The 7,887-nt window shown below is 44.6% G+C and overlaps 1 long non-coding RNA gene across 1 annotated transcript; it reads left to right on the top strand.

The window, feature by feature from the left end:
- Positions 1-787: 787 nt before the first annotated feature.
- LOC309640977 lies at positions 788-5,546 on the top strand. Its single transcript, XR_014252473.1, has 2 exons — positions 788-1,359; positions 1,507-5,546. It is a non-coding gene; the product is annotated as an uncharacterized lncRNA (long non-coding RNA).
- The last annotated feature ends 2,341 nt before the right edge of the window (positions 5,547-7,887 follow it).

Here is a 7,887-nt window from a genome sequence, read left to right as displayed (position 1 = left end):
CTGAGGCACATACACTAGAAGAAAGTGAATAACTAGGGCACAGAAAGACAAGTGCCTGTTAACAACCCTCTAGATTTTCACAATTCCAAATTCCTGATTGCAGTGCTGTGAGGAGAGGTTCCTCTTTGATTAAATCAAGCGAGAACACATTCCATTCTGGAGAACATATAGAACTACTTTGGGAGAGCCATTCAGCCAGGACAGCCACTCCAAGTACAGTTTGCGGGGGGGGGGGGTCCCAGAAAAACTAGACATGAGATTAAATAGCTGATGTAGGCAAGCCCACTCCCCACTTCAGAATTATGGGAAGCAATTGGCACGAAAATAATTATTGAGGTCATTAACATACTGCATAATATTGTATAGTATATTAATGTTATAAATATTGGATTTCAGGAAAATGGAAATCTTTTTTAACTTGTAACAGAAAAGCAACTAAGAGAGGGAGTGAAGTAGATTTACATTGTGGCAAATAAACTAAGCTGGAACTGTGTTTCCCAGAATTCCTTTCCCTGCATAGTTCTGGGTTGCTATGGTCACAAGAGATGTTTTGCCAAGATTTGGAAGGTGGGAGTGAAGCATCTATTCTTTTTATGCTCAGAAGATCAGGGCAGAGGCTCAGAGCTGTTGCAGCTCAGGCTTCTCTGCTGCTTCACCTGGTTGATGGAGAGCAGCTGGGCCCACAGCTCTTCCAGATCCTCCCAGATCTCCTCCTTCAGCTTCCATGATCCCTGGGCCAGGTGTGTGTTTACCCCTGACAAAGGTGCTTACTGTTCATGGAAGTCTTTCTCACATGGAAGTTGGAGGCTTGAGGCGGGGGTGGGGGGTACCAGTGTGGGTTCCAGTCTGTCCTGGAGGATTCTAGCTGGTCCCCGCAGGCTCCTGTCGGTCCTTGCTCTCTCCCACTTCATGTCCATCTTTCCCTCCTGACTACTTGCCCTGCAGACTGCAGGCCCCAGCACCAGACGCAGAAACAGCAGCCTTAGGTGGACCATTTAACAAGCTCCAACAATTGTCCATTCGAGACCAATCCTTAAAACAAATCCCTCACTCTGTATCATTCTTAGTGGTGCTACTTCTCTGATTGAACTCCGACCGACACAGGGCGTTCACAATACAGACTAAAGTCTGACAGTATGATGGCACCACTTCCAACTGTGTGATCTTGGGCAACTTAATCTCTCTGATTAAGAGAGAGATCTTAATTACTTTCCCCATCTGTTAAGTGGGAGCACTAATCCTTTCCTTCTAATATTGTCACGAGATAATAAATGAAAATCACTTAACAGTGTCTGGCCGTCAACAATGTTCAACAATTTGTGTGTGTGTGTGTATGTGTGTGTGTGTGTATGTGTGTGTGTGTGTGTATGTGTGTGTATGTGTGTGTGTGTGTGTATGTGTGTGTGTGTATGTGTGTGTATGTGTGTGTGTATGTGTGTGTGTGTGTGTATGTATGTGTGTGTATGTGTGTGTGTGTGTGTGTGTGTGTGTGTGTGTGTGGTCGAGGGGAGGAGGCTGCCAAGTCTGGGGAACACGATGGAGAACAGGCAAGCTCGTCCCTTTTCTGATCTTGCTTGGTGTTCAGCAGGGGATGCAGACAAGCTTGCAAGAATTATTAAGTGCAGTGGGATACATATTGCTATTAAGGGAGGAAAGAGGAGGATGGGAGGACCTGCTTAGTCCTGGCGGTGAGCAGGGGTGGGGTATGTCCCGGAAGGATTCCCAGAGCAGGGGGCATCTAACCTGAGACGTGAAGGCAGTTAGAAGCCCTTGAGCCTTCTAAAAAGAGGGCACTGCATGAGCAACTCCGAGAGGTAAGAGAGGGCCTGATAATTGTCATCGCTGTCAGAGTTTGTATCGTATGTGCTGAATGTTGGCCTGCTAGCTCCCACCACCAGTGGATCTTGTGTCCAGAGCAGAGGAGAGGGATGGCGACCTGGAGGTGGGTAGAGCCCAGGAGAGCCAAGCCCCACCAGGAACCAGGAGGCCCACTCAGAAGCCAGCTGGTCTGGCTGTGAGCGTGCCTCTAGACTGGCAAAATACAAAGCAATTTTAGGGCTGTGTTCTAGCAGGTGTATATGACTTTCTTTTTTTTTAATTAAAAAAATTTTAAATTGAAATACAGTTGATGTAAGATATTATATTAGTTTCAGATGTACTACATAGGGATTTGACGTTTGCATACATTATGAAATGATCACCACAAGTCTAGTAAGCATCTGCCCCTCTACAAAGTTATTACAATATTGTTGACCATGTTCCTTATGTTGTATATTAACTCCCTGTGACTTATTTATCATATAACTGGAAGTTTGTATCTCTTAACCCCCTTCACCTACTTTCCCCACCTCCCCAACCCACTCCTTTCTAGCAATCACCATTTGTTCTCTGTATCTATGAGAACCTTCACCTACTTTCCCCACCTCCCCAACCCACTCCTTTCTAGCAATCACCATTTGTTCTCTGTATCTATGAGTCTGTTTTAATTTTGTTTTGTCTGCTTCTTTGGTTTTTAAAGTTCCATCTATAGGTGAGATCATGCGGTATTTGTCTCTCTCTGTCTGACTTACTTCACCTGGCATAATAACCTCTAGATCCATCCATGCTGTTGCAAATGTGACTTTCTTTATAACAAGAGGAAAACGAAGAAGGGCAGGAAAAAGGAGCCAGACACAATGAGTTCTATAATGTGAAGGCCACAGGGGAGTCACGTGCGGAGAGGGAGGAAGCTGGAGTCCGTGAGTGGGTGCTGACTGAACTGGACCTTTGCCTCTCCTCCCCTAGACACGTGCATCCCCTATTGCCACAGCACTGGAGGTGACTTGGGGGGCCAGAGGCCTTCCTATCCAGATCATCAAGAGGGTGTATCTCCTTGAAGTGTCAGTCTTACTTAAAGATTATTTCTGGGGGGAAAGACAGTTTTTAAAAAAAATTAATTATTTATTTATTTATTTTTGGCTGCATTGGGTCTTCGTTGCTGCACACGGGCTTTCTCTAGTTGTGTGAGCAGGGGCCGCTCTTCGTTGCGGTGCGCGGGCTTCTTATTGCGGTGGCTTCTCTTGTTGCAGAGCACGGGCTCTAGGCGTGCGGGCTTCAGTAGTTGTGGCTCGCGGGGTCTAGAGCGCAGGCTCAGTAGTTGTGGCACACGGGCTTATTTGCTTTGCGGCATGTGGGATCTTCCCGGACCAAGGCTCGAACCCGTGTCCCTGCATTGGCAGGCAGATTCTTAACCACTGTGCCACCAGGGAAGTCCCAAGCCTGTCTTATTTAAAAAATGTATCCAACAGATAGATATGGAACAGAATGCAAATATCACTTTTTTTTTTTTTAGGGTGAAAATGAGCCTTCAAAGAAATGTCACAGTTGAAGAGAGCTTTTTTCCGCTCTTCCCTCAGACCCAGATCAGTGAGTCCAAGGCCCCTCTGTTCTGACATTGGGAGGACTTGGCAGGAGAAAGAACTTGACCAGAAACTGGTCAAGAAGCACCAGTTTAAGGCCCAGGTGAGAGTCAGACCTGAGCTTGCTTTTCCCTGAAGGCTGCTTCTTGCCAGCTCCCACCTCCAGGATGGGCTACACAGTCTGTGGGGCTAAGGGCAACATAAAGACGTGAGGTCCCGTGTTCAAAAATTATTAAGAATTTTGAGACAGTGAGAACACGGCATTAAACCAAGGGCCCTGAGACACGGTGCAGGTCTCACAGCTGTGAAGCTGGCTCTGCCCCCTTCTCTCCCCTCTTCCAAACACATACCTGGGACATTCTGAGGCAGAGCACCAGCTGAAGAGAGACTTTTCCCCAGTGTGTCCTATTTATAATCTTTTCACAATCCCAGTGTCTTTGCCTTCTCCAAATTGTTGGGAGGAGGACAGACCAGGCAAGATTCCACAGGAGTTGTATCTTGGCAGTACGCCCTGCAGGTGTCCTGATACCTGCCTGTTTCCCCACGAAAGCAAGTAGGGAGGAAACCCACTTGTGGTTGACCCTATACACCTCTGCTGTGCTTACAGGTGGGTCAGAAGAACGTAGGGCTTGAGCTCTGCTATCTGTGTTACATCCTGGCTGAGCTTGGATGGCTGATCATCTTCATCCAAAATTTACAGGTGATCTAACCCGAACTGCTGTTTCTCAAGAAGATATGGTCAGGCTGGGAAGGTAGGTACCAGTTCCTAGAAAACAGCTTTCTCTACCAGTTATCATTGTGGGACCCAGCCCAGGACATTGATGCAAATTGCCTCTCAGAATATTTGGCTCGATATTAGATAACGAGCTCAAAGCAGTACGCTTCTCGTGATTGGGTAATGAAGAGCCTTTGCCACCATGTATATACTTTCTCTTTTCTTTTCTCTTTAAAGGATCTCCATTTGTGGTTAAAAAATCTTACAGAAACAGTTCTTTCTTGTTTCCATGCCTGGAATATCCCTCCTTCTAACTCTACCTGTTAGGATTCTATCTAGCCTTCAAGACCTATTTCAGAAGCCACAATCTTTCCAAGAATTTTTTCTGACAGTTCTAGCCCTATATTCCTTTGTTCTTTTTTCCTACTTATTTTGTAATGTATACTAAGATATCTGTTCAATAAATATTTATTGAACACCTACTATGTATCAGATATACTTTTCTTTCTCTACTCTGAATTCATTTATTTATTCACAAATACTGGCCTGTATTGGCTTGGGCACTGCTCTGGTCTGAATGTTTGTGTCCCTCCAAAATTCATATGTTGAAAACCTAACGTCCAAGGTAATGGTATTAAGCGGTGGAGTCTTTGGGAGGTACTTATGTCATGAGTGTGGAGCCCTCATGAATGGGATTAGGGCTCTTCTGAAAGAGACCCCACAGAGCTCCCCAGCCCCTTCAGCCGCATGAGGACACAGCAAGGAGATGGCTGTCTATTTACCAGGAAGCCCTTGTCAAACACCAAATCTGCCAGAGCCATAATCCTCAACTTCTCGGTCTCCAGAACTGGGAGAAATAAATTTCTGTTGTTTACAAGCCACCGAGTCCATGGCATTTTGTTACAGCAGCCCAAACAGAGGAAGACAAGTGCCTTTTGCATCTGTGTGTTGGGTTACAGCGGTAATCCAGAGAGACTTAGTCCCCGCCCCTGTGGTGCTGGCGGCCAGGTGGGAGGGAGAGTTCTTGTTAGATTTTGAAGGCAGGGACCACTTGTGACTCATCTTTGTGTCTCCTTCCCCAGCAATACAGTCCCTTCCCTTTACTAGCTGCTCAATAAAAATATTTGCCAAGGGCTTCCCTGGTGGCACAGTGGTTGAGAATCTGCCTGCTAATGCAGGGGACACGGGTTCGAGCCCTGGTCTGGGAAGATCCCACATGCCGCGGAGCAGCTGGGCCCGTGAGCCACAACTACTGAGCCTGCGCGTCTGGAGCCTGTGCTCCGCAACAAGAGAGGCCGCGATAATGAGAGGCCCGCGCACCACGATGAAGAGTGGCCCCCACTTGCCGCAACTAGAGAAAGCCCTCGCACAGAAACGAAGACCCAACACAGCCATAAATAAATAATAAATAAATAAATAAAAATTAAAAAAAATTTGCCAAATTAAATGGAGTATGATATGACACTTGACACTTTGTGACAAGTGTAATAAAAGTCTGTTAAAATTCCAGACCAATGTTTTGCTAGTTGTGGGAATTGCTATAATACGAATGCCTTAACCACGGAAGTCAATACTCTAGGTTTATGGTAGCTTCATTGTTAGCATTATAACATAGAAATTCATCAGGCATGAGTGATTCCCAGTCACGTTTTCTATTTTTGTTAGACTTTTTACAATTGCTTTTATTAGTTATCCCTTCATGATGTCTTAGAGAGCTACCCCATAAAATTATTAATGCTGGTTGCTTAGGAGTTCCTTCATGGATTTCAAGATTTATGGGCTATGTAGGTGGCAATGAAAACGTCATAGCATTTTTTTTTTTTTTTGGCTGTGTGTTTTCTGTGTGCCACACAGTTTAGAAAAATAAAAAAACCTTTGAGGAAACATCACGTGCTCCTAGACCAGCACAGCTTTGGTGGTATTGCCCAACCTGGAAGAATATAACATATACTTCTTCGGTTTCCCTCACTCTGTTTCCATTGCTCTGAAACTGCCTTGTCAAGGTTGCCAAAGACCTCCAATGACCACACATCTGTCTGCCTCTTATGCAGCCTCTTATCAGCATCCAGCACATTTCACACTCCCTCTCCATGAAACACACCCTCTCTTGGCTTCTGAGACACACATAGTCCAGATTTTTATCCTTCCCAGTGGCTCCTTGGCTAACTTCTCTGCTTATCCTCTAAGTGGTGGCATTCTCTATGTGTGTGTGTGTTTAATAAGTATAGTTGCTGTACGACATTATATGTTACAGGTGTACAATATAGTGATTCGCAGTTTTTAAAGGTTATACTCCATTTATAGTTATAAAATATTGGCTATATTCCCTGTATTGTACAATATATACTTGTAGCTTATTTTATATCTAATAGTTTGTACTTCTTACTCTCCTACACCTATCTTTCCCCTCTCCTCTTCCCTCTCCCCACGGGTAACCACTAGTTCTCTAGATTTGTGAATCTGCTTCTTTTTGGTTATATTCACTAGTTTGTTGTGTTTTTTTAGGCGGTAGCATTCTTGACTCTTCATCTTCTTCATTTACCCCCCCTCCTTAGATAATCTCATCCTACCCCATGGCTTTACGTTCCATTTATATGCCAATGACTCTCAAATTTAAAATTTTATCCCTGACCTCTCTTCTGTGCTCCAGACTTAACACATCCAAATGCTCACCTGACAATTCTACTTAGATGTTTAGTAGACATTGCAAACTCAATATTTTCAAAAAACATAACTCTTGATTTCCCTCTCAGAACCTGTTCCACCAAACTCCCCCCTCCACCCAGGTTTTCCGTCTCAGTAAATGACACCACCATACATTCAGTTATTTAATGATGTGCAATACATCATTAAGTTCTCTTGACTCTGTCTCCAAGTTATATACTGACTCTGCTGCTGACACCTCCACTGGTGCCATCCTCCCCAAGCCACCATCAGCTCTGACCTAATTGCCCTCCCTGCTTCCTCTCTGACACCTATAGTCTAGTCACAATGCAAATGCCAGAGGGGTTGTTCTAAAACATAAGCAGAACATATCATCCCCCTGCTTAAAATGCTCCAGTGGCTTCTAATCACACTCAGAATCAAACCCAAAGCCTCTTCCTGGCCTCTAAGACCCCACATGAACTGGCCCCTGCAAAGCTCTCCCCCCGACCCACACTTCCCTTCGTCATCCTACATTCTAGCCACAACAATCTTGAACACACAGAGCTGCCTCTCATCTTAGGGCTTTTGCACTAGCTCTACCCATGTGCCAGATATGTTCTTTTTCTAGACTATCCCATGTGTGGTCCCTTCTTATCATTAGGGTCTCAACATTAATGTTATCTCCCCAGAGAGTCCTTCTTTGACCACTCAGCTATAGCCCTTATCTCATGCTTTAGTAGTCTCTTCTTTTCACATCACCAGGTTTTATTTTCATCATAGCACTTATTATTACCAAATATGTTATTATTTGTCCATAGGTTCCCTCCCCACATGCCTAGAATGTAAGCTCCATGAGAGTAGGGACCTGGTCACCATGTTCCATGATGTATGTCCTGGCACGGTCTACGTAAGTCCTCAGTGCATGTTTGATGATCAAATAAAGAAACGAATAAATATCTTTTAGAAAGAGCCAGTCTTGTCCAAAGGCTGCCACCTAATAAATTATGACTCAGAGGTGTTTCAAAATCCCAATTGCCAAGCCAGAATTTCAACCTTTAGAATCATTCCATGAGCCACTGTCTTGAAATATCATTGTTATTATAAAAAATACTACCTAGGGCTTCCCTG

Source organism: Balaenoptera physalus (assembly GCF_965194825.1).
Source record: "Balaenoptera physalus genome assembly, chromosome: 13".
Taxonomy (NCBI): Eukaryota; Metazoa; Chordata; class Mammalia; order Artiodactyla; family Balaenopteridae; genus Balaenoptera; species Balaenoptera physalus.
This window is presented reverse-complemented; position numbering and strand designations above follow the sequence as displayed.